Here is a 23,375-nt window from a genome sequence, read left to right on the forward strand (position 1 = left end):
CTACAGCGGATACGTCTAAGCGCGTTGAAGAGGTTGCAATGCATGCATCTGCTTCTCCTGGACAGGCTCGCGATCTGGCTGAGCACTCTTCGCACGTGTTGAGTGACAAGACGTATGCCGAAGTCGCTCAAGGTGCAGCCTCTCGCCCTCAGGGGGGTGAATGGACAGTTGCGAACCGTTCGAAAAGAGGTACTCCCCCAGCTCGGAAACCGCAGCCTTCTGCTCCAGCAGGTGGCGCTACAGGTGGTGCCGTCGCTGGTCCTGAGGTGACGGCTAGTGTGAAGACCTCCCTTCCTGGTAAGTCTCCTGCTGTGATCGGGGCAAAGAAGGCAGGACCGATAAAGGCCGTGGCAGCGGTTAGGCGCTTCTCCATGTTTATGTCTCGGCTGCCACCAGGCACAGGCGTGGATTCCGTCACCTCTTACGTCCAACAGCAGTCAGGTGCGGAATCGGTGACGGCAGAAAAGCTGCCGACACGCTTCGACAGCTACGAATCGTATCGCCTTGACCTGATCAACCCACCTGTAGATGTGAACTTACTTGACCCTGAACTGTGGGCTCATGGTCTTGTGATTCGGCGGTTCTTCCAGAAACGAAAAACTCTGAATCCTTCTGCGGAGAGGGCACCAGTGCTTCGTTCATAGAAATGGTCTCTATCCTGGGGTCTGTACGTACGCTTACGCTTTTCATTTTTATTTTTGTCATGTTGAAGATAAGTTCATATAACTGTAAATCGGCTAAACGTAATTTTGGTGGGATTCATAGTTTATGTGAAAGTTCGGATATTGTTTTTCTTCAAGAGCATTGGCTCTTTCCGTCGGATCTGGCTACTCTCTGCAATATTCACTGTGATTTCACTTCTTTTGGTATTTCGTCGATTGACCCATCTGCGGGCTTAATCAGAGGTAGACCGTACGGTGGTGTAGCTGTATTATGGCGTAACTCTTTGGCCTCTCACGTGAAGCCAGTATGTTATGAGGATGACCGGATAGTCGGTTTGGAATATTCGTTTAGTGGTGTAAAAATTCTTTTTGTTGGTGTATACTTGCCTTACAACACAAACCTCAATTTCGACAGTTATGTTTTCTACCTAGGTAAGCTCAAAACGATCATCGATGAATTTGATTCCCAATACGTATGTGTGCTTGGTGACTTTAATGCAGATGTGGTCAAAGGAACTGAGTTCGGTAAAGAGCTTGAGTCGTTTTGTAATGATTCTCGCTTGGTGATAGCGGATATTCAGTACCTTCCCTCAAACACTGTGACACACATTAATGATGGCCATGAGGTGGAGACTTGGTTGGACCATATCGTTTGCACGAGGGGGTTTTATGCTCTTGTTGATAGCGTTACGATTGATCAATCTATTCTCAGTTCTGATCACTTCCCCATAGTGGCCAATATCGATACTCAGTTGCATGAGAATGTGTGTCATGTTTCTGACACTGAACAGAGGATGAGGTGGATCGTAGACTGGGATTCGCTTAGTCCCGAGGATATCGTAACTTACAGTTCTGCTGTGAATGACGGTCTGGCCCAGCTTACCGTTCCTACCGATCTCTTGCACTGTGATGAGTGTTCAGATACAAAGGAACACTTTGATTTAATTAATGCCTACTATGATGAAATAATTAGCTGCTTACAAAAAGCATCTGAGCTCACAATATCGAAGTGCCTAGGATATAAGAAGAAACGTAATATTCCTGGATGGAACGAATATGTTAAAGACAGCCATGACTTACTCTGTGATATTTATTCGTTGTGGGCTTTAATTGGCAAGCCCAGGGATGGGTACATTTACCTGCAATTACGTCTGGCGCGGTCACGATTTAAGTATGCTTTACGGTTCTGTCTTCGGCATGAGAAAGAAATGAGGGCTAAGTCACTAGCAGATAAACTCGTTCAAAATCCTTACAGCTTGTCTGCTTTCTGGAAGGAGGTAAAGAAATTGAATAAGAGCCCTCCACTGTCTCATTCGATTGATGGTGTTTCGGGATGTAAGAATATTGCTGACATGTGGAAGGATCATTTTTCAGACATTTTGAATAGCGTGGATAAGACGGATCGTAAAGAGTATGTCTTAGGGCAGTTTCAGGAGGAAACAAGTACTTTCAAGTGTTTCTCAGTCCCTGAGGTTCTGAAATCCATTCACGAGCTTGCATCTGGTCGCTCTAATGGAAATGATGGCCTCAGTGCTGAACATTTTAAACATGCTGGGGTCCCATGTGCCACACACTTGTCTTTGTGTTTGTCTATGATGGTGAGACATGGCTGCATACCGCATTCTTTTGCAAAAGTTGTGCTAACACCTATTGTTAAAGACAAAGCCGGAAAACTGTCTGAAAAGGATAATTATCGTCCAATTGCTATTGCCAGTGTGGGCTCTAAGATATTAGAGAGGGCTATTTTAAACCGATGTTCTGACCAGCTTTCTACAGGCCATCACCAGTTTGGCTTTAAGGAGAACCATTCGACTGACTTGGCCATATATGCTCTAAAGGAGGTCACTGATTACTTTCTGCGAAACAGAAGTCCTGTATTTCTTTGTTTTCTTGACGCCCGCAAGGCATTTGATCGTGTAAATCACTGGACACTTTTTGCGAAGCTGTTAGAAAGGAAAATGGATATTCATCTGGTAAAATTGCTCTGTTCGTGGTACAAATCACAACAATTTCATGTGTTATGGGGGGATGAGCTATCAGAGGGATTTACAGTGTCGAATGGCGTAAGACAGGGGGGCATTTTATCTCCTTTTTTGTTCAATGTGTATACTGATGATTTATCAATGCTTCTCGCACAATGTGGTTTTGGGTGCCACTTTCACGGTAGCATAAATCACCTGTATTATGCAGACGATATGGTCCTTCTTTCTCCTTCGACGTATGGACTACAGAAAATGCTGGATCTTTGTGTTACGTATGCAGATGGTCATGATATTAAGTTCAATACGAAAAAGACCGTGTGTATGACAATTCTTCCTAGGAATTTCCGAGAACTGTACGTACCGTCTGTCACTCTTGGTGGTAGTGAATTGAAGTTTGTTGACTCGTACAAGTATCTTGGATTTCAGCTTACTAACAAAAGCACCAGGGCTGATGACATGGAAATTCATCAACAATACCGTAATTTGTGCTGTCGTGCGAATTCTTTGAGTCGAAAATTTGCAATGTGTTCATACTCCGTTAAGAAGTACCTGTATACTACCTACTGTTCAAATGTCAGTTGTATGCACCTTTGGCACTCCTTTCATGCATCTGTTCTAACGAAATTCAAGGTGTGTTTTAATAATGCTGCCAGGATGTTTCTTGGCTACGATAGGTTTTGCAGTGCGTCTAATATGTTTGTTCAGGAGTGTTTACCTGGCTTTGACGCGCTGTATCGTAGATCAGTGTGGAACTTTGTGTCACGTCTTGCACGATCTTCCAACAGGATTGTGTTGTCACTATTCTTTAGTGACTTGGCCTACACTTCCTTGATAAGGAAAGCATGGTCCAAGAGCTTGTATGGAAGTTGAGATTGTGTTATATTGGGCCTTGGTGCCCTAGCTGAGTGATGCCTCGTTTATGGACCTAGAGTCTGCCAATAAAGGGATCTCTCTCTCTCTCTCTCTCTCTCTAAACGGGATAAACCGACGTCGTGAACAGCCCTAGGGTCAGCCGGCAAGGGAGCGGCAGGCTCACAGCACGCCTGTGACGCCAGCCGTCGACACGCCACACACGCCCTCACGACACGCCGCGCTATCGTCCGGAGGCCCACGACCCACAACTCGGCTCTCAAAGCCGATATCAGAGTAGAAACACCAGCGTGTTTCATGGTACGGTGCTGCTCACGTACGATCAGCTCATAACCCTTGGGGAGAATGACGGGATGTTTCTCCTCGTACGACAAGTCTGAAAACTGCAACCGACCGCGGACACGCAGAAGCCCGTCCTCGCCCAGAAAGGGCGTCAAGTTCAGGATCTTAGAGGACTTGGGCAGCTGCTTACCCTCTCTCAGGAGCGTCACTTCTTCCTGAAAGTCGCCCGCCTGCGCCTCCCGATACAGCTGTAGACGCGCCGCTGAAAGCTCCTCAGCCGTCAGCTCACCAACCTGACGCTGTGAAGCAGACTTCGTGTTAGTCACAAAGCGTAGAATCCATGCCATCACACGAGTAGCCCTGGTCAGCGTCCCATACCGGTCCACCTGCAGGAGTCTGCGGTCATGGTCACTGGTTCCCGTCACGACCGTGGTCAAGACTCCGACATCACCTGCGCCGGCCTCCTCTGGAAGCGAGTCAGCGGCCGACATCTCGTCCTCTTCCGAGCAGGACGAGCTATCAAAATCAGCCAGCCAGGCCGGACCTCTGAACCACAGAGAGAAGATGTGATCAGCGTCTCGGCGGACACCCCACGGGTCAGGAGATCGGCAGGATTCTCGCCAGATCTGCAATGATGCCAGTTCTCCACTGCGGTCAGTCGCTGAATCACCTTCACCCGGTTAGCCACGTACGTCTTCCACCTCTCGGGTCGACCACGCAGCCAACCCAACGCGATCATCGAGTCACTCCAGCATGAGAAGCGAGTGGATTCAGGCAAACGCAGAGCGCTCAGCACATACTGCACCATCTCAGCGGCCATCACACAGGCCAACAACTCCAAACGAGGCAGCGTCAGCTGTTGTCGAAGTGGCGCGACCCGACCCTTGGAGGCCACAAACGACACGCTGAAGGATCCATCATGCTGTCTGATGCGCAGATAGGCACTGCACCCGTAGGCCTTCGGCGAGGCATCTGCGAAGACCTGCAAGTCGAGATCAGGTGAGGAAGACCAATCGACCTCAGACAGAGCCGCGTAGCAGCGCGGCACACGGATCCTCTTCAGCTCCTGACAGCCCTCGAGCCACCTGTGGACGAGCTCAGCATGCTCGTCAGACAGAACGTCATCCCAGTCCAGTCTCTGGTTCCATAGTTCCTGAAACAAGCATTTCAGCACAACTACGAAAGGGGTCAGGAGTCCGAGAGGGTCAAACACCTGAGCGATGATACTCAAGAGGATCCGCTTAGTCGGTACGATGTCCGCAGGAAGCCCCTCGCCGGTGAACGAGAAGGAGTCATCTTCCCTACACCACGTCACACCCAACACCTTGACCCTGTCGGCTGTCACCTGACTCTGCTTGTCACACAGAACAGTCGAGTTGCTCGAACACTTTGCGAGCTCCATCCCCGCTGCTCCCATGACATCCTGCGCTTCATCAAGCATAGCTACCACACCTGCCTCGGTATCGGCGCCGCTGAGCCAGTCATCTGCATACAGCGAGTCTCTCAGCTCCGTGACCACCAGGCTGTCCTCGCACCGCGCCAGATAATGGCGGATGGTAGCGTTGAGAAGAAACGGGCTGCATGTGACGCCCATCACGACTCGCTGGAACCGCATGTGACGCACCCGATCCCCCACGCGCCATAGGAAACGAACGGCGTCCTGGTCCTGTGAACGGAGAGCGATCTGGTAAAACGCCCTTTTGATTTCTGCCGTCAAACCGAACCGCCACCGTCTGAAGCGCAGCAACACATCCAGCAGGTTCGGCATCAGCGCTGGACCTGTTTCCACCACATCATTCAGCGACACGCCATTGACACCTCGGGCACTAGCGTCAAACACGGGCCTTACCTTTGTGGTGGTACTGCTCATTTTCACAACCGGTCTGTGAGGCATGTAGTACACTACCCTATCAGCTTCCCGCTCCTCAGCGGGTGGCACCTCACACACCACACCATCTGCCTCCATCTGCTGCAGAGCAGCGTCATACTCCTTTTGCAGCTGAGGTTTCTGCTGCAGCTTGCGCTCCAAACTCACCAGTCTCTTAGTCGCCGCTTCCAAGTTGTCCTTCAACTGACCCCTATCCTCTTTCCATGGCATCTGAACCACATACCTCTCTCCATCATGCTGAATCGTGCTGTTGAACTTATCCAAGACAGCACACTCAGTCACATCATCGTCTGCCCTGCACTCATCCCAGGACCACATCTTGTCCACACGGGGAGTCGGCTGAGTCAGTAGCAGCAACTGACACCCCACACCACACTGTACAGGGGCAGGGGGCCCCTCGCTCCCTTGGGACCCTCCTTCACACTCCACCGCCCCCGATAGGACCCATCCAAACCGTGTCTCCATGGCCACGACTCCATCAGGACTGCGCAGAAGTCCAGACCTTACCAACGACCAGTACTGATCCTGGCCTATGACTATGTCTATGTGCAAAAGGGCCTCTGTTGTGCACTCGGCTGCCAGTTGGAGGTGCTGGAAGGGTTGGAGCAGATGTGCAGGGACCTTGGGTCGTTTGAGCTGAGCACAGATCTCAGGGACTGCCACGACTTGGATCCTGGCTGGCTCTGCGGACGCACATACATGTGTCGAATGGACATTCAGCTCAAACACATCACACACATTGGACGTTTTACCACCACCAAACGTCGCACAGGTAAGGTCCACCGACCCCTTGAAACTCCCCTTGGCCTGCTTTGCCAGGTTCTCAGTCACAAAACTCTTATCAGCACCTGAGTCAAATATCAGATTAGCCTTGATAGGACCCCCGGGCGACTCGACCAGCACTGACGCCACAGGCAGCAGAGTCACCCCACCCGTACTACAAGGCAGTGAAACCCCGGCACTGGCAGGGTCACCTCTCTTCTCTCCCCCCTGTGCGGTCCCCATAGCTGTCCCATCACCCGAGAAAGCAGGACCCACATCAGAGCCTCCATAATTCACGCATCTTGTACACAGCACAACGTGATGCCTCCCCTTGCAGTTGTCACACCTTTTACTGCATTTACTCGCGACATGGTCACTCTCGAGGCAGCAAAAACACAACCACTTTGCTTTCACCAGTGAAAACCGCTCCTCAACACTATGTTTGAGCAGTTTAAAGCACTTAGCTGGTTGATGATGGCCACTGCATATGCCACAGCCAGGTGAGGCAGCAGCTGCATGCAGAGCCGCAGCAGTCGGTTGACCACCAGTCCAAGTCCTCCCAGTCCTGCTCTGCCCGCCTCGTGCACCAGGCGGAGAGGTGTGCAGTCTGCCAGTCTGCGCTGGCTGTCGTCCACCAGGTTGAGATGATTGTCCAGGATGAGGCGATCGTCCACCAGGACGAGGCGATCGTCCGCCAGGATGAGGCGGCTGGTGACCACCAGGCTGGTGGCTCTGTCCTTGGCCCAGTCCGGTGTACTGGCCAGATCTCTCCTGCCTGCTGATCTCAGTCTCCAGGAAGTTCAGGAGGTGAGTGACGTCACCTTCCTTCTCCTCACCCGAACGCGCCCACTCCATTCTGACCTCTGGTGGAAGCTTCTGCAGGACCAGCGGGGTCAAGAAAATGCCATACCGCTCTCTGTCCACACCCGGCGCCTCCAGACTGCGGATGTGCGCCAGCAGTACATCCTGCAGTCCCACCAGGTTCTGCGTCTCCAAGTTCAAGAGAGCCTGGATGTGGAGAAACACCTGTCTCTCCTTCCTGCCATACCGCTTCATCAAAATCTCAATGGCCGTCTTGTAATTGGCAGCAGTGAGAGAGAGGCCTGCCACAGACCTAGCCGCTTCACCCTTCAGCTGGGCTCTTAGGTACGAGAACTTTGCAACTTCTGTCATGTCAGACTGGTGAATCACAGCATCGAATGATTCCCAAAACGTAAACCATTCATCAATGCCACCAGTGAACTTAGGCAGATCCAACTTGGGCAAATGAACATCTGGTGTACGACTACAGGTTGTCCCAGTTCCCTGAGCCTCTTCAGTCTGAACCATCAGCATGGCTAGTTTTGAGCGAACCTTCACAGCATTGTCACGAAACGTACCTGCTCTCTCTATGTCATCTTGCAGCATCTCCTCTGCTATCATCATCTCCACAGCACCTTGAGCTTCATCCAAGGCGTCTAGCCTTTTGTCAAAATCAGATAGCGCCACTTGAGTGTCCATTCTCCACTGGTTATCGTGAGAAACATTATCTGCCGACAACTCTTCCAATTTCTTGCAAATTCTGGTAAACCAGCCCTTGGCTGCAGTCCGACTCCTTTCTTCCATTTTCAATCACAATCCACGGATTTCGGCGCCATGTAGTATCAAACAACCGACCGACCGACCGACATCACACACACAATCACCGACCGAACCGACCGACCGACATCTTTGATCTCCATCACTGTTTTCCCTCCAAAAAAGTATAAACATTCAGCTGACGACGAACTCTACCGGTTTCTACCGGCCGCGTCGCCATGACAACGGTTCTCTACCATTCCGCCACTCCGTAGTATGACGGAGCCGCCGCTCCGTAGTAAGTTCAAGACAGGCCGGTAGATGGCAGCACGTACCGCGCGGCGCGGCGGTAGCGGCCGTAGCGCCAGAGTCCGCGACGGTGACTATGTAACGCGTTTTTTGGACCGATCTATGAGCTGCATGTAGTGCATGACTTGTTAATTGCAAAATGCTGATAGAATCGCATATCTTTGTCTCCTGCCTCATTCACTTCCTATACTTTTTTGCCGTAAGTGTCTCGAGTCTTTTTATCACCATTCCTTAGTTCAGCAAGCATCGCAGCGTATGCACTGTTTGCTGGCTGTCTGTATCGGCTAGTGGCAGTCCAAAAAAGTTTCCTATAGTGAGCCCGGTACTTATTCCTGTCGATCACTGGGCAAATGACACAGACCGATGAGCTGAGAGGTCTCGCAATAGCGGGATGCTTTGGAGTAATCCGTCTCTGCAATGTTTACTCCGTAATTTCGGACCACATTGGGACATAGTGAACAACATTGAACTCGGTGATAGTTCGAAGCTGGTCAATATATGTTGTATGATGGGCGATCGCGACGGAATACGTAACTTGCAAGCTGCCAACGTAAGCCATTTTACCAAATTCAAGGGCTTAAGCTTCCTTACTGACAGCTACCTCAGGATTTGTCAAGAGGTGACGCCTGCTTCCGGGCTGTTCAGAAGTGTTCTCTGATCTGGACTGCATGGCGTTGCCCGAAACGGCACGAACGGTTCCTGCTCGATGCACAGGCACTCTTAGTAAATGGTCCACTGATCGGCGCGGCTTTAGTCCAGTGACTTTTCCACAAGTCTTGTAAACTTGTTAAATAATTTGGCCCTTGTCTGATTTTGGTGTAAAATAGAGTAAGCACTGACTACCGGCTCATTTACTGAAGCAATATGCTCGTCCAGCAGGCTCGTCATAGCCGATGATCCAGCACGGCCATCCTATTTATCATGATAAACGACGCATCCTTATGCATGTAAAATGCAGAAGGGCATTTCCTTTGTAATCACTTGCCTATCCGAGAACAGAATGTGAAGTGTCACCGAGGACCACCACGCGGCATTAGTTCCGTTTCGACATGGAGGCTCCTTTCCACTAACTGCAACAATGTCACATGATTGGGATCACAAATTGCGCCGGCGACCGCTTAGCAGCTACTACCGCGATTATTATGAGGTCAGTTTCCCTCAAAGCTCGATGCTCCACTGCTTGTTGCGGTGGCCCAGCCCCAATAGGTCATCAAAATCAGGGGCGTCGACACCGGTCCGACTTTTCCGACTAGTCGGACCACTTTTTCGACTAGGCGGTGCCCTGCTGTGGCTCGCGGGGGCCCCTGCTGCAGACCGCGGGGGCCCTACTGCGGCTCGGGGGGCCCTGCTAGAGACCGCGGGGGCCCTGCTGCGCCTCTGGGGCCCTGCTAGACACCGCGGGGCCCTGCTGCGGCCCGCGGGGTCCCCTGCTGCGGCCCGCGGGGTCCCCTTCTGCGGCCGTGGGGGGCCCCTGTTGGGGCTCTCGGGGGGCCCTGCTGCGGCCACGGGGCCCCTGGGGGCCCCCCGAGAAAAAGTCGGACCAGTTTTCCTTACGCGTCGACGCCCCTGATCAAAATAGGATCTGATGGTCCGATGAGAACGCGCGACTCGGGCAGTGATATGATACGCGGATCGCCGATCAGCAGGATACCTCGCAACTCATCCTCAGTCTGCTGTCAGATGAAGCCGGGCTAAGTTGACGGGGCTACTTATTCTGCAATTGAGCTGCTACTGTTCAGTTCTAACACTAGGTTTGCATTAAAAAAATGTTAAATTTACATGCAAGAAAATAATCAAAACTGAAAATAATGCTGCTAAAATCTCAGCGCAGAATTAAATGACTAATAGGTCCAGCGGACACTATCGCACTTGGCGAATAATGGCTGTGCTAAAGTCAGGTGAACCCCTAACCCGCGCCCCGCTGGGCTATTCAGCCATACGCGCCCTGCTGGGGGGGGGCAGATTCTGCCCCCCCTGTCTAACTTCCGAACCGATGGTCGTAGAAAGACGGGGAAAACGGCAATCGAAAGCTCTCAACAAGGCGGATCTTAAGAGCCCAATTTTTTTTGCTTAAGTAGGTCAGAGGTCAGGTCAAGGTCAGGTCAAGGGTACAAAATGCAAGTTTCTACAGTATCGGCCTTGCACCGTAGTTGCCGAAGAATGGACTGAGACTGATTGCCCAAAACGTGTTCTTAGACTACCAAGACAATATTCTTTGCACACAATGTCATTCAAAGGTCAAGGTCAAGGTCAGGTCAGGTCAGGTCAGGTCAGGTCACCAAAAACAAAATATAGAAAAGGGCATGTGCGACACATGTTTTATGGGTCATTTTACTCATGGAATTCAATAGGCACACTCAATAAGTGATATGGACCACCTCTGGATGAATTTCAGGTCGAGGTCAGGTCAAGGTCAGGTCAAGTGAGGTCAAATTTTGAAGTTGGTTGTTAAGGCCTAAAAAGGTGTCTATCCGATGCAGTTTTCCACGGCGAATCGAATGGTGCTATTTTTGTTTCCGTACGAGGTCTAGAACTTCCAAAAAAATCATTTTTCAAAAAAATTGTGTGTCGTGACGTCATAAAATTTTGAATAACTCCCACATTTTTGAACCGATTCTTCTAAAAATTGGTATGTAGGTGCCCATAGACCACTCCTTTGACATATATTCCGGTTTTTTCGATAAACTCAAAATTTTGGATTTTATAAATGTTTTCCCAAAAAAGTCAGTTTTTTGGAAAAATTTTGGCCAAAATCCAAAATTTTCAAAAAACCGAGATAGCCATTTGATAGACAAAGTAGAATCACGTATAACCTTTTTTGTTACGTCTTGATTCCTTTACAAATGAAGATGTTAGCGGTGTTTGAAATTTTGCCGTTTTTGAGGCGAAAATGGCGAACATGACGTCACCAAAACGTCAATTTCTCAAAAATTTTCCGACGGATTTCGCTCAAATTTTCAGGGAACCTGTCAAATTGATGTATGATAAGGTACTGAAAGTTTGACGTCGCTGACGTAACGCGTTTAGAAGTTATTGGCGAAAAACGGGAGGGGGGGCAGATTCTGCCCCCCCCCAGCGGGGCGCGGGCTAATATGTAAATTTCATGGCTAATTTAACCCGCGAGTTGCTGGGGGGGGGGGCGTTAAACGCCCCCACTTTTTTCGCCGGGTCATGGCATAAAAACGGCGCGCCGCAGGCGCGCCAAATTTTGGGTACCTGTAGGGAATTGATTGAAGTTTATTGTGACAAAGTTTCAAAAAAATCGGTCGGAAACTTTTTGAGATATCGAGATTTTAGTGACGTCATGATTTCTGAGTTTTCGACCAAAAACGGCATATGCTCAAAAAATCATATAAAATCACAGAATAGATATACAGACATGCCGTAAACGCCATTAGACTGCCAATACCATGAGCAATCTAATGGCTATCTTTGATTATTGATTATTGTTCCGCATTTTCCAAAATCTTGAACTGAATCTTGGCAATTTCTCGTGACTACCTCACGACCATGATACATGAATTTCTTAAATTGAACTTTTTGAGCCAAACTCGTACACATATGAGAAAAATAATGTCACCATCGTGTTCTACGCTCCAAATTACCCATAAAACATGTGTCACAGGCGGCGAATATCAGTTTTGATTTTCGGGGATATGTGCCTACCCGGTTGACCTGACCTTGACCCTGACCTATGCTTGACTGACCCCTACATGGAGCTGACACTCTTGTAAGCTTTATATGATGGATTGCGCACCGTTTTGACAGAGTTTATGACGAGAGGCGCCCATTGCGAAGTCCTGAAGTCCATGCTACTGAAAGCCCGATTTCCGGTGTTTGACCTGACCTTGACCTGACCTGTGACCTCAAAATTCAACTTTTAAGTACTCATCTGAAGCGTCTCGTCGCGCTCTTTCGTTTGCCGCCTCGTGCGTTTCGCTGCGCCTATTGGTTCTCGAGTTATCGGCTGGGGGCGTTTAACGCCCCCCCCCCCCCCCAGCAAACGGTGGGTGGCGAAATACCCCAGCAACTGCCGGGTTAATTGCAATTGACAGCTTTCACGCTATATACGCTCCTGTGCCTCACGTTTTTTCATCAGCGTCCTAAGATCGCATCAGCAGAATGCATTAGAGGTCTGCACCGGCCGGCTGCAGCCGCGGCTGGCTGCAGCCCCACGGCTGTGTGCCGGGGCGGCTGCAAATATCTCCAAGAACACGGCTACGGCTGTGGCCACGGCTGTGAGATTTCAAGCTCAATCTTAACCCGCGCCCGGCTGGGGGTCCTGGATTTCCACGCCCTGCTGGGGGGGGGGGGGTGTTTGAACACCCCCCCTTCTAACTCGGCTCCTGGGCCACGTAGCGATACGCGGAAGGCGGCGTTCGAAAGAGCGTCAAAAATAATGATGAAATCACTTCGGTCAATTTTTTGGTCAGGTCAAAGGTCAGGTCACCAGAGGTCATTGAAGGCAAAATTTCGCCGATTTCCAGGTCGAATGTCGACAATTTCCAAGAAGCCAACGCATAACTCGGGAACCAATAGAGCTACAGCGCCGCGGAAAAGCGCATTCGATAGCCCTATTAACGCTCTTTCTGAGTAATTTTCTCAGATTTGACCTAACGTCAACGGTTTTGCCTGCAGGGGGCAAAAACTGCAAAAATAGCCGATTTTTTCGGAAACAGTTTTTCTGCAATAACTTTTGATCCAAGCCTTGTACGAGCTTAATTTTACCGGCATCGTGTTCCTCTCGTCAAGACGCATCGAATGAACTATAACTTGACCTTGAAAGGTCAACTTGAAAATTTGACCTCAGGTCAAGGTCATGACCTGACCGGAAAGGGTCATGTTGCATATCAGTCGATCCGTATCGTCGAGCTGAACACAGCTAAGGCGTTTTCATCGCTCTAGCATGCCTTTATCAAAAGTTATTTGCGAAAAACTGTTAGATACCATTCGTGACCTAAGATGACCTCAGGGCATAAACAGGGGTCACGGACACCATTTTCATGTTCAGTGTGTCTAAAACACTTGTAATGCAGTGTTTAGGAGTGTTTATAATGTCTTTCGTCCAAAAGAGGCGCATTTCAATTTTCTCCCATTGACTTATAATGGGGAGGTCGCAAAATTGACCTGACCTTAGGTCATCGATATCAAAATTCTAAGATATACATTTTGTACATGCTATTGCTTTTAGCAATCGCTGAAAGTTTCAAAGCGATCGGTCACTCGGTGTAGCTATGGCAGACATTGAAAATTTTTATGAGGTGAGGTCACTTCAAGTGACCTGGTGACCTGACCTTGAATGACCTTGGTCTGAAATTTTCACAACATGTGTAGAATTGATGTATGATAAGGTGTACCAAAAACGGCGGCGCTCCGCGCCGCCGTTTTTGAGATATTCGCGAAAAACCACAAGGGGGGGTGTTCAAACACCCCCCCAGCAGGGCGCGGGTTAACCCGCGCACCGACGGGGGTCTGCGCCAACTTCGCACCGACGGGGGGGGGGGCGGATGACCGCCCCCCCCCCCCTGAGATCTCGAGAACGAAGCAAGATAGCGACAAGCGGTAAACGGCATCGGATACGCACGGCCAAGATCTACAATTTTTACAAAGGTCATTTTCAGGTCAGGTCAAAGATGACGTCACAGGGGTCGAAAAAGCCAAAATGGCGGCGCTAGATATGGAGAGTTTTTCTCGAATAACTTTCGAATTAGTCAAGATAGGAACAAACTAAGGGCATCATCGTGATCCTCTCGTCAATCCGCATCGAATGATATATATGTTGACCTCGAAAGGTCAAGGTCAAAGGTTGACCTCAGGTCACGTGACCTCGAGGTCATCATGTATATCATTCGATGCGTCTTGACGAGCTGAACACAATGAGACCATCCACGCGTCTGTATCTTGTTCCTGTACGGAGTTATTGGCCAAAAACCTTTGGTGACCTTTGATGACGTCACATGACCTCACAGCTGCCCAACAGCAAAACAGACCTCAAGGTAGTGAAGGTTGATCGTATATGAAGTCATGTATGGTATATGGGGCCATTCCGACCCGTTTTAGTGGTAAAAACAGGGAGTTGATTTTTCCCCCATTGACTTATAATGGGGAGGTCGCGAAATTGACCTGACCTTAGGTCACCGAAATCAAAATTCCGAGATATACAAATTGTAGCTACTAATGACTTTATAATATCCTGCGACTTTCAAAAGCCTTCGACATCTACTGTAGCTCTGGCACGGTGACAAAGTTGCAAAAAAGTGACTTGAGGTTGGGTCATTCAAAGTGACCTGGTGACCTGACCTTAAAAGGTAGGAGGTTCAAACTTGCACACCATGTGTAAAATTGATGTAGTTATAGTCATACCAAATTTCGCGGCGCTACGCGCCGCACTTTTCCCGCTATTCGCGAAAAACCTCAGGGGGGAGGCGGATATCCGCCCCCCCGTCGGTGCGCGGGTTAAGTACTCAAATATAAAATTTTAAATCCTTAATCTTACATTCTGATAAGCAGTCTAGCCTGTAAAAATCATGCAAAGGATGCCCAGCAACATTGAAAGTGGTGAAGCCTTTGAAAACCTGTAATGGTTTTACCATTTGCTGTAGGGGAGTTTGCACTCTGGTACAGAATACTAATTATAGGTACCAATTGTTCCTTCATCATCAAGAGCGACAGTTTCAGAAAATGCAACATGTTGCATTGTCACATCCCTCTCAAATCAATCTCACCTGGTCATTAGGAGAGCACCTTACAGCTATTGAAGACGAGCGTTCAATAATTCCTTCAGGTAATAGAAAAAGAAATCACGCCTCGGTAAAGGTAGGTAAAGGCTTCATAAAATATTATCTAAAATAACTCTTAGATGTATTTCTGGATTTTCGGCAAGTCCAATTACATAATATAAAACTGGCGCTTTATGTTCTAACTGATGTGTGAGTGACCGCTAACAGAAAATGCTGATCAACGAAGCCAATGAAATTAGATTTTAAGTGAGCATGAACCTTACTTACGGTTAATTCACATGATGGTGAAAACCCTGAACACGTAATTCATATGGCGGTGAAAACCCTGAACACAATATTTCTTACGCGAGCTGTTGACTTTACTAACAAAATGACGTCTTCTTCTGAAAATGTAAAAATTTGATAATTAATCTTTGTTTGAGAGCAAGTTTTCAACTGCATAGCATTATTATTAATTAATTGTAATTTTTATGGCTGTTTATAGTGACACAAAACAATTTATTGCCTTTTCTTTGCTATTGACGTCATTAAAAACTCAAGTAAAATTTTTGATTGAAAGAGGCAATTGTGGCTCGCACGTCCTTGGGGATTTGAGCGAAGATCATTATTTGGAAAAATCAAAATAGATGAATGTTTTTCTTTCTTGGATGCTCACTAGTGTTTTGATGCCTTGCATATCAAATTAGTTTGAGACTTGCTCAGAAGGCTGCTTCAAGCCTGGCATATCACACCCCAGAAAATATGCAAGGTAAGAAAGAAGCAAGAGTTTTGACAAGACAATCACTGTTTGACAGTCCTCATTTTCCATACCTAACATTGATAATGAAAAGCATCAGGGTCTGTTGTTCCGTCCCACAACCATGCTTCAGGATTTGGCATTAGATGTCTACACTGCTAGTGCTTCTATTCTGGTTCGTTGTTTATGTTTTCTGTTGATGTAGGTATGTACCTACCTACCCATCTTTCTTAAAGGGACCCTCCCACCTTAACATTAGATTTGAGTTGAGATAGCCAAAATGGGGTCCCTGGTTCACAATTACCGGTTTCGGCACTCACAACATCGAGAAATGCCTTAACCCTCGCCCTGGCAGGGCATTTTTCATAACACGGCCTGGCAGGGGGGGGGGTCGATGCGACCCCCCCCCCCCTCGCGATTGGCTCCTATGGCACCTAGAAACACCAAATTTGGTAGGTAGGTGGACCCCCTGGAGTTCTCGCCCCTGTGCAAATTTGGTTGCTCTAGGTCAATATTTAGGGGGTTTTTTGGGGGTATAAATGTAAAAATTTCGCTAAAAACGGGTCAAACGTTTTTCGCTTATAACTTTTAATCTAATTAAGATAGAGCAAAAAGAAAAGCACCAGTGAACTCAGCAAGTCAAGGCGCGTCGAATGATATACTTTTTAGCTTGCTTAAGTGTACTTAAAGTTTTTCTTAAATTTTAAGTAAACTTAAAATTATAAATTAAGTTCAAGTTAACCAAATTGCATCATATCGCATATCATTCGATTCGGCTGATCACCAGGAACACAATGATACCATTTTTTAAGCTCTAGCGTCATTATGTGCCAAGTTATTGGCAAAAACGTCATTTGACCTCAGTTGACCTCATTTGACCTGACCCATGGATAATTACACCAAACAACGAAGCACCAAGTGACCTGCTGCTATTTGCTATGGATTCAAAGCACAAAAGTGACAGAAAGAAGTAGATATCTCCAGAATTTTCGGAATTTACGCCGGGGGGATCCAGGGCGTCGCAAGTCCATCTACGACACGTCGCAAGTTACGACACATGTCCCGTCGCAAGTTGTGTCGTAGCGAAAAAGGAGGGATGTTGAGGAAAGAGGGGTTTGTCGGAGGATACGACAGAACGTAGCTGCGACAAGGTTTAAATACCCGCTTTACTCGAGAATTTAAAAGGCTACACGATCAGCTGATCCCGTAGTAAGCGTCAGTAAGGTCGAAAACTCTATCAAGCATAAAGGAACATTCGCCCTTCTGGTTTGCGAGCTTATGAGACAGCCAGTTCAAGCATGTTCTCTGATTCTGAAGCTTTGCCTCAACTGGGTGACTTGTGGTTGCTAACGCTCACGTGAGTTGCCATGAATTTTGGGATCGATCACAGGAGATTCGTGGCGCTATAGGGCATCTAGAAGCGATGCTTTAGAAGAAATGAGTTAAGAGAGTATGAGGTCACAGAGAGTTAGTAGAGTTGGAGATTGAGGTCACAATTGGAAGTTACAGAGGTCATCTGGGACACTTCAGGTCACGGAGGTCAACTTGGGGTCAGCACAGAGCTCAATTGGAGACCACGGAAGTAATCTGAGACACGTCAGGTCACAGAAGGCAACTTGGGGGCACGTCAGGTTACAGAGGTCAACTCGGGGTCATCACAGAGCTCAATTGAAGGTCATGGCGGTTATCTGGGGCACATCAGGTCAGATAGGTCAGCTTGGAGTCATCAGAGGGGTCACTTAGAGGTTACAGAGGTCATATGGGACACGTCAGGTCACAGAGGTCAACTTGAGGTCATCACAGAGCTCAATTGGAGGTCACGGAGGTCATCTGGGACACGTCAGGTTACAGAGGTCAACTTGGGGTCATCACAGAGCTCAATTGGAGGTCATCTGGGACACGTCAGGTCACAGAGGTCAACTTGGGGTCACCACAGAGCTCTATTGGAGATCACGCAGGTCATCTGTGACACGTCAGGCTACAGAGGTCAACTTGGGGTCATCACAGAGCTCAATTGGAGGTCATCTGGGACACATCAGGTCACAGAGGTCAGCTTGGAGTCATCAGAGAGCTCAATTGGAGGTCACGGAGGTCATCTGGGACACTTCAGGTAACAGAGGTCAACTTGGGGTCATCACAGAGCTCTGTTGGAGGTCATGGGGGCCATCAAGGGACACGTCAGGTCACAGAGGTCAACTTGGGGTCATCACAGAGCTCTATTGGAGGTCACGGAGGTCATCTGGGACACGTCAGGTTACAGAGGTCAACTTGGGGTCATCACAAAGCTCAATTGGAGGTCATCTGGGACACGTCAGGTCACAAAGGTCAACTTGGGGTCATCACAGAGATCAATTCGAGGTCATGGGGGTCATCTGGGACACATCGTTTTTTAGAATTTGGAGAATCTTTTGGGGGATGCCCCTCGCAACGTCCAAGACCGCCTTTCTGGATTCGCCAGTAGTTGCTGGAATGGTGTTAGGCTACTTCATATCCCTGAATACCCCAATAAATGTGAATATAACTTAATATGCACCATGTTCAACACCCGCTGGCGCGGATTGAGGCCTCATAGACGAACCGTTGGTTCTTGCTTTATAACTCGCGTTAGCGGCAACGGATTGCAACGAAATTTTCAGGATCTCAAGTTTCAACAATTTTCCACGTACCATGCAAATTTCGTGACCATGACCCCAATGACCTGTGACCTGTGACCTCTCCCTCAAGGCCATATCAACTTGCGACACAACTTACGACTGCTATTTCAAATTCGTAAGTTGTGTCGTAAATCAGGCACTTTGCGATAGACTTTACTTCTTAAGTAACGCTACTCATCAATTGATCCCTCCAAAAACGACTTACTACACAACTTGCGACACGTCGCAGCTGCGACGAGGCTTACGACGCTCTGGATCCCCCCAGCCTTAGTATTTTCCCATAGGCTTAACATTACGACGTAATTACCTCTAACTGACCTCAGGTCAGTGACCTCAAAAAAACCGAACTACATGTTATACAACTCGGTGAACTTAGCACATCCTGAAAGTTTGAAGGAAATCAGTCCAAAACTGTGAGTTGGACAGGTGCAAAAAGAAAATTGAAATTTGACCATGACCTTGTACCGGTTTTTCTGACCTGGTGACCTGACCCAAGGTCACCCGGACCTGAAATTTTCAGGTCATATGTAAAAAGGTTGCCCCATAGGCTGTGCCAAATTTGGCGGCGCCCGTTTTTACGCTATCTTCGAAAAACCTTAGGGGGGTCGCATCGACCCCCCCCCCCCCCCCTGCCAGGGCGAGGGTTAACCCGCGCCCCGTTGGGCTCTGCCGAGCAACGCGCCCCGTTGGGCTCTGCCGAGCAACGCGCCCCGTTGGGGGGGCCATTTTGGCCCCCCCCTAAGATCTCGAGAACCACGCAACGTAGCGACAAGCGGTAAACGGTGTTGGATAGCCCTATCAGGGAACTACCTTGTGACCCAATTTTATTGACCTAGGTCAAACCGATGACGTCGCAGGTCAGGTCAAAGGTCCAATTTTCACCGTTTACAGGCATATCAAGAATTGCGTTGTACAATCGAGTAAAATGCATTTCAATGAAAATCATCGATGGGGAAATGTTCTTCAAACACATATTTTGCTAGTTGAGGTCACTGATACCAGGTCAGGTCACAGAGGTCAGGTCACTGGGGGGTCACAATATGAAAGTGTCGTGTGATACATGTTTTATGGTCCATTTTACATGACAAATGCGATTATGTGGGTCAGGCAGCCTTTGGGGCCAGCTTAGGTCACGTTTTGGTCAAGGTCAGGTCAAGGTCAGGTCAAGGTCAGGTCAAATTAGGTCAAATTTCAAAGTTGATATTTTTGCATAAAATGGGTATCGAATCGATGCAGCTCGTCACGGGGAGTTCAATGGTCGTCTTTGTTTTGCCCTACGAGGTATAGAATCGCTAAAAATTGAGTTCAAAAATTTGACGTCATCATTTTTGAACAGTTTTTTCGCTATAACTTGGCCAAAAAACGAGATATCGATCTGAAATTTGGTATGTATATAGAAGAGCGCAGGGACTATCACATATATACCGTTTTTTTTTTTCGAAATTCGGAAAAATTTTGGATTTTTTTTTTAGTTTTTCAAAAAAATCAATTTTTGAAATTTTTTGGGTCAAAAACCAAAAATTTTGAAAATCCGAGATAGCAGTTTTGTAGCGCCGCTTTTTGTCTACTAGACCATATAAAGAACTTTGAAATTGCTTGATAATTGTAGATTTGGTGAGCGTTTCAAGATTGCATGTTTTTTGCTCATTTTTGCTCCAACATGACCTCAGTTTGACCTCAATAACTCCTGACCTAAGGTGACCTAAGACTTGAAATTTGGTGTGAAGGTGTCAAATGGATGCCCGGGAAGGTACTGAAAATTTTACGGCGCTGCGCGCCGCCGTTTTCTTGCTATTCAGGAAAAACCACAGGGGGGGGCCAAAATGGCCCCCCCCCGCGGGGCGAGGGTTAAATCGGAAATATTGAATTTCAAAATTGCAGCATTTTGATTCAGAGGGGCTAATGCATAGGAATACCCATCTGAATGTGTGACGTCAGCGCAGATTTCTAACGATTTTTAAATGTTTGACTAAAACGTTTTGTAGCACGCGGCGGTATATGCTACTTTGCGCGCAACATCTGCCGCGAACGCCGCACTTCCAAAATGAAGTCGCTAGGAACAGCGGAGATCCAAAAAAAAGTAAACAAAAGTAAAAGTCTAATATCTTGAAAACCGGTGAATATTTTTCGGTGAAATTTGGTACGTATTCGTTTTTGCTCTTTCTGAATCGAGCGACATCACTTTCATGCTAATTCATTAACTTTTTTGAAGGTGGGAGGGTCCCTTTAACCCCTTGCAAGGGCTTGTGTAGGCATGCGATGCGCATCAGGCTTCAGGCCTTCGGCCTAAAGTCAGATACACAACCACTTAACCTATGATGCTTCATGAGCTTGAGAATCTATAGCCCATTGCAATGTGCTTTTGGCTATATGTTTCAACTAAAAACAACTGATTATATACTATTTGGTTGCATTTCACTCAAATTATCCACGGCCGGCTGACGGCTGGCTGCCCACAGTTTGCCACGGCTGTGGGCGGCTGTGGCTGTGGAGCCACGGCTGCGGGGCGGCTAGGCTGTGGAAAATTGCAGCCGTGCAGAACTCTAGAATGCATATTGTCTCGACCGACGCAAGGTTAACCCGCGCACCGACGGGGGGGGGGGGCGGATATCCGCCCCCCCTGAGGTTTTTCGCGGATAGCGGGAAAACCGCGGCGCGTAGCGCCGCGAAATTTGGTATGACTATACCATCATCAATTTTACACATGGTGTGCAAGTTTGAACCTCCTAACTTTTAAGGTCAGGTCACCAGGTCAATTTGAATGATCCAACCTCATGTCACTTTTTTGCAACTTTGTCACCGTGCCAGAGCTACAGTAGATGTCGGAGGCCTTTGAAAGTCGCAGGATGTTATTAGGTCATTAGTAGCTACAATTTGTATATCTCGGAATTTTGATGTCGGTGACCTAAGGTCAGGTCAATTTCGCGACCTCCCCATTATAAGTCAATGGGGGAAAAATCAACTCCCTGTTTTTACCACTAAAACGGGTCGGAATGGCCCCATTTACCATACATGACTTCACATACGATCAACCTTCACTACCTTGAGGTCTGTTTTGCTGTTGGGCAGCTGTAAGGTCATGTGACGTCATCAAAGGTCAGCAAAGGTTTTTTGCCAATAACTCCTTACAGGAACAAGATACAGCCGCGCGGATGGTCTCATTGTGTTCAGCTCGTCAAGACGCATCGAATGATATGCATGATGACCTCGAGGTCACGTGACCTGAGGTCAACCTTTGACCTTGACCTTTCGAGGTCAACATATATATATCATTCGATGCGGATTGACGAGAGGATCACGATGATGCGCTTAGTTTGTTCCTATCTTGACTACTTCGAAAGTTATTCGAGAAAAACCCTCTCCATATCTAGCGCCGCCATTTTGGCTTTTTCGACCCCTGTGACGTCATCTTTGACCTGACCTGAAAATGACCTTTGTAAAAATTGTAGACCTTGTCCGTGCGTATCCGATGCCGTTTACCGCTTGTCGCTATCTTGCTTCGTTCTCGAGATCTCAGGGGGGGGGGCGGTCATCCGCCCCCCCCCCCGTCGGTACTAAGTTGGCGCAGACCCCCGTCGGTGCGCGGGTTAACAGTCCTCTCAAGAGATGGCGCTGCAAACGAGTTGCGGAAAACCGATACAGAGAGCATGGCACCATGGCCACAGTTAGAGAGATACAGCCAACAGACTTACAGAATAGGTTGAGGAATAGCTGAAGTTTCGAGGTATATATTTGAAAATAATTAATTACATGATATTTGTGCTCAAAACTCGCGTGCAGTGAAAATGTAGCGAAAAACCCGGTTGATTAATTGGCTGCGGCGACGCGCAACCTCAACCAAAAAAATTGAAAAAATTCACACAGTCTTCTTGTGACATGCTCCGTAGGAATTTCGGTCTTCATTTTGTGTCCTCGAAAAAAAAGTTCTCGGATGACCCGCCCTAAATTCTTCACGTATCTATTCTCGCTATGTTCCTCGCTAAAGCACTTCACACCATTAATTAAATATCAGACATTAATCACAGATATATTGTCACAAGTCCAGTCCCCCCCCCCACCCCCATAGCTCAGGCCAGAATATCCCCCGGCTCCAGAACGACCTTCAGACGACCTCTGGTCACCGAAGGTTCCAGAGGCGAAACCAATCAGCGGCTGCCCTGGCGTCACAGCGCCAGCCAATCAGCAGCCGCCATCACGCTGCACACAAGCAGTTGCCGCAAGCTCGGCTTATAGCACACGGCGCGTGACCTGCGGCCGCGGGCGCTCGCAGCGGCAGAGTCCCGAGTCCGACTCAGTCTTGGAGCAGCAGTCCAGCGCCAACATGTAGCCGCCCGAGCGATAGGCGGCGGCACAGGAGGAGCCCTCCTACACTACTTTTTCAGTCATTCAATTGGCTATATCTCAGGCAGTTTTAGATATATTTTGTTAATTTTTGGCATGTGTAAGGCCAGTAAGGGGTTCTCTAACATATATTCCGTTTTGTTTTTTTAATTTCCCGAAGTTTCAAAAATATCTCAAGAAACCTAAATTTTGAGTTAGAAAGTCCCTAGATCAATATATTTTTATATTTTGGAAATTTTGAGATAACCATTTTTGTTTTCCATGCCTTTTTTATACCTACGGTCCAATTTTTTGGTCACTAGATTAAAACCCTGATTTTCTGCGATTTTTCTCCGTGAACAAATTTTTCGACGACAAATCGCCGAAAATGACCTCAGTTTGACCTATATAGCTCGTGACCTGAGATGAACTGGGACCTAATTTTTCAGGAGTTGTGTTAAGTTCATGTCCGCAGAGGTACTGAGAGTTTCAAGTCGAAATTCGCAGCCGTTTCTGAGTTATCTACGAAAAACCACAGGGGGGCCCTTTAACCCCGCCCCCAACGGGTCGCGGGTTAAACTTATACTGCGGCTTTGGTCGTTTTGCGTATGCC

This window comes from Amphibalanus amphitrite, unplaced genomic scaffold (genome assembly GCF_019059575.1).
Source record: "Amphibalanus amphitrite isolate SeventyFive unplaced genomic scaffold, NRLGWU_Aamphi_draft 000979F_arrow, whole genome shotgun sequence".
NCBI lineage: Eukaryota > Metazoa > Arthropoda > Thecostraca > Balanomorpha > Balanidae > Amphibalanus > Amphibalanus amphitrite.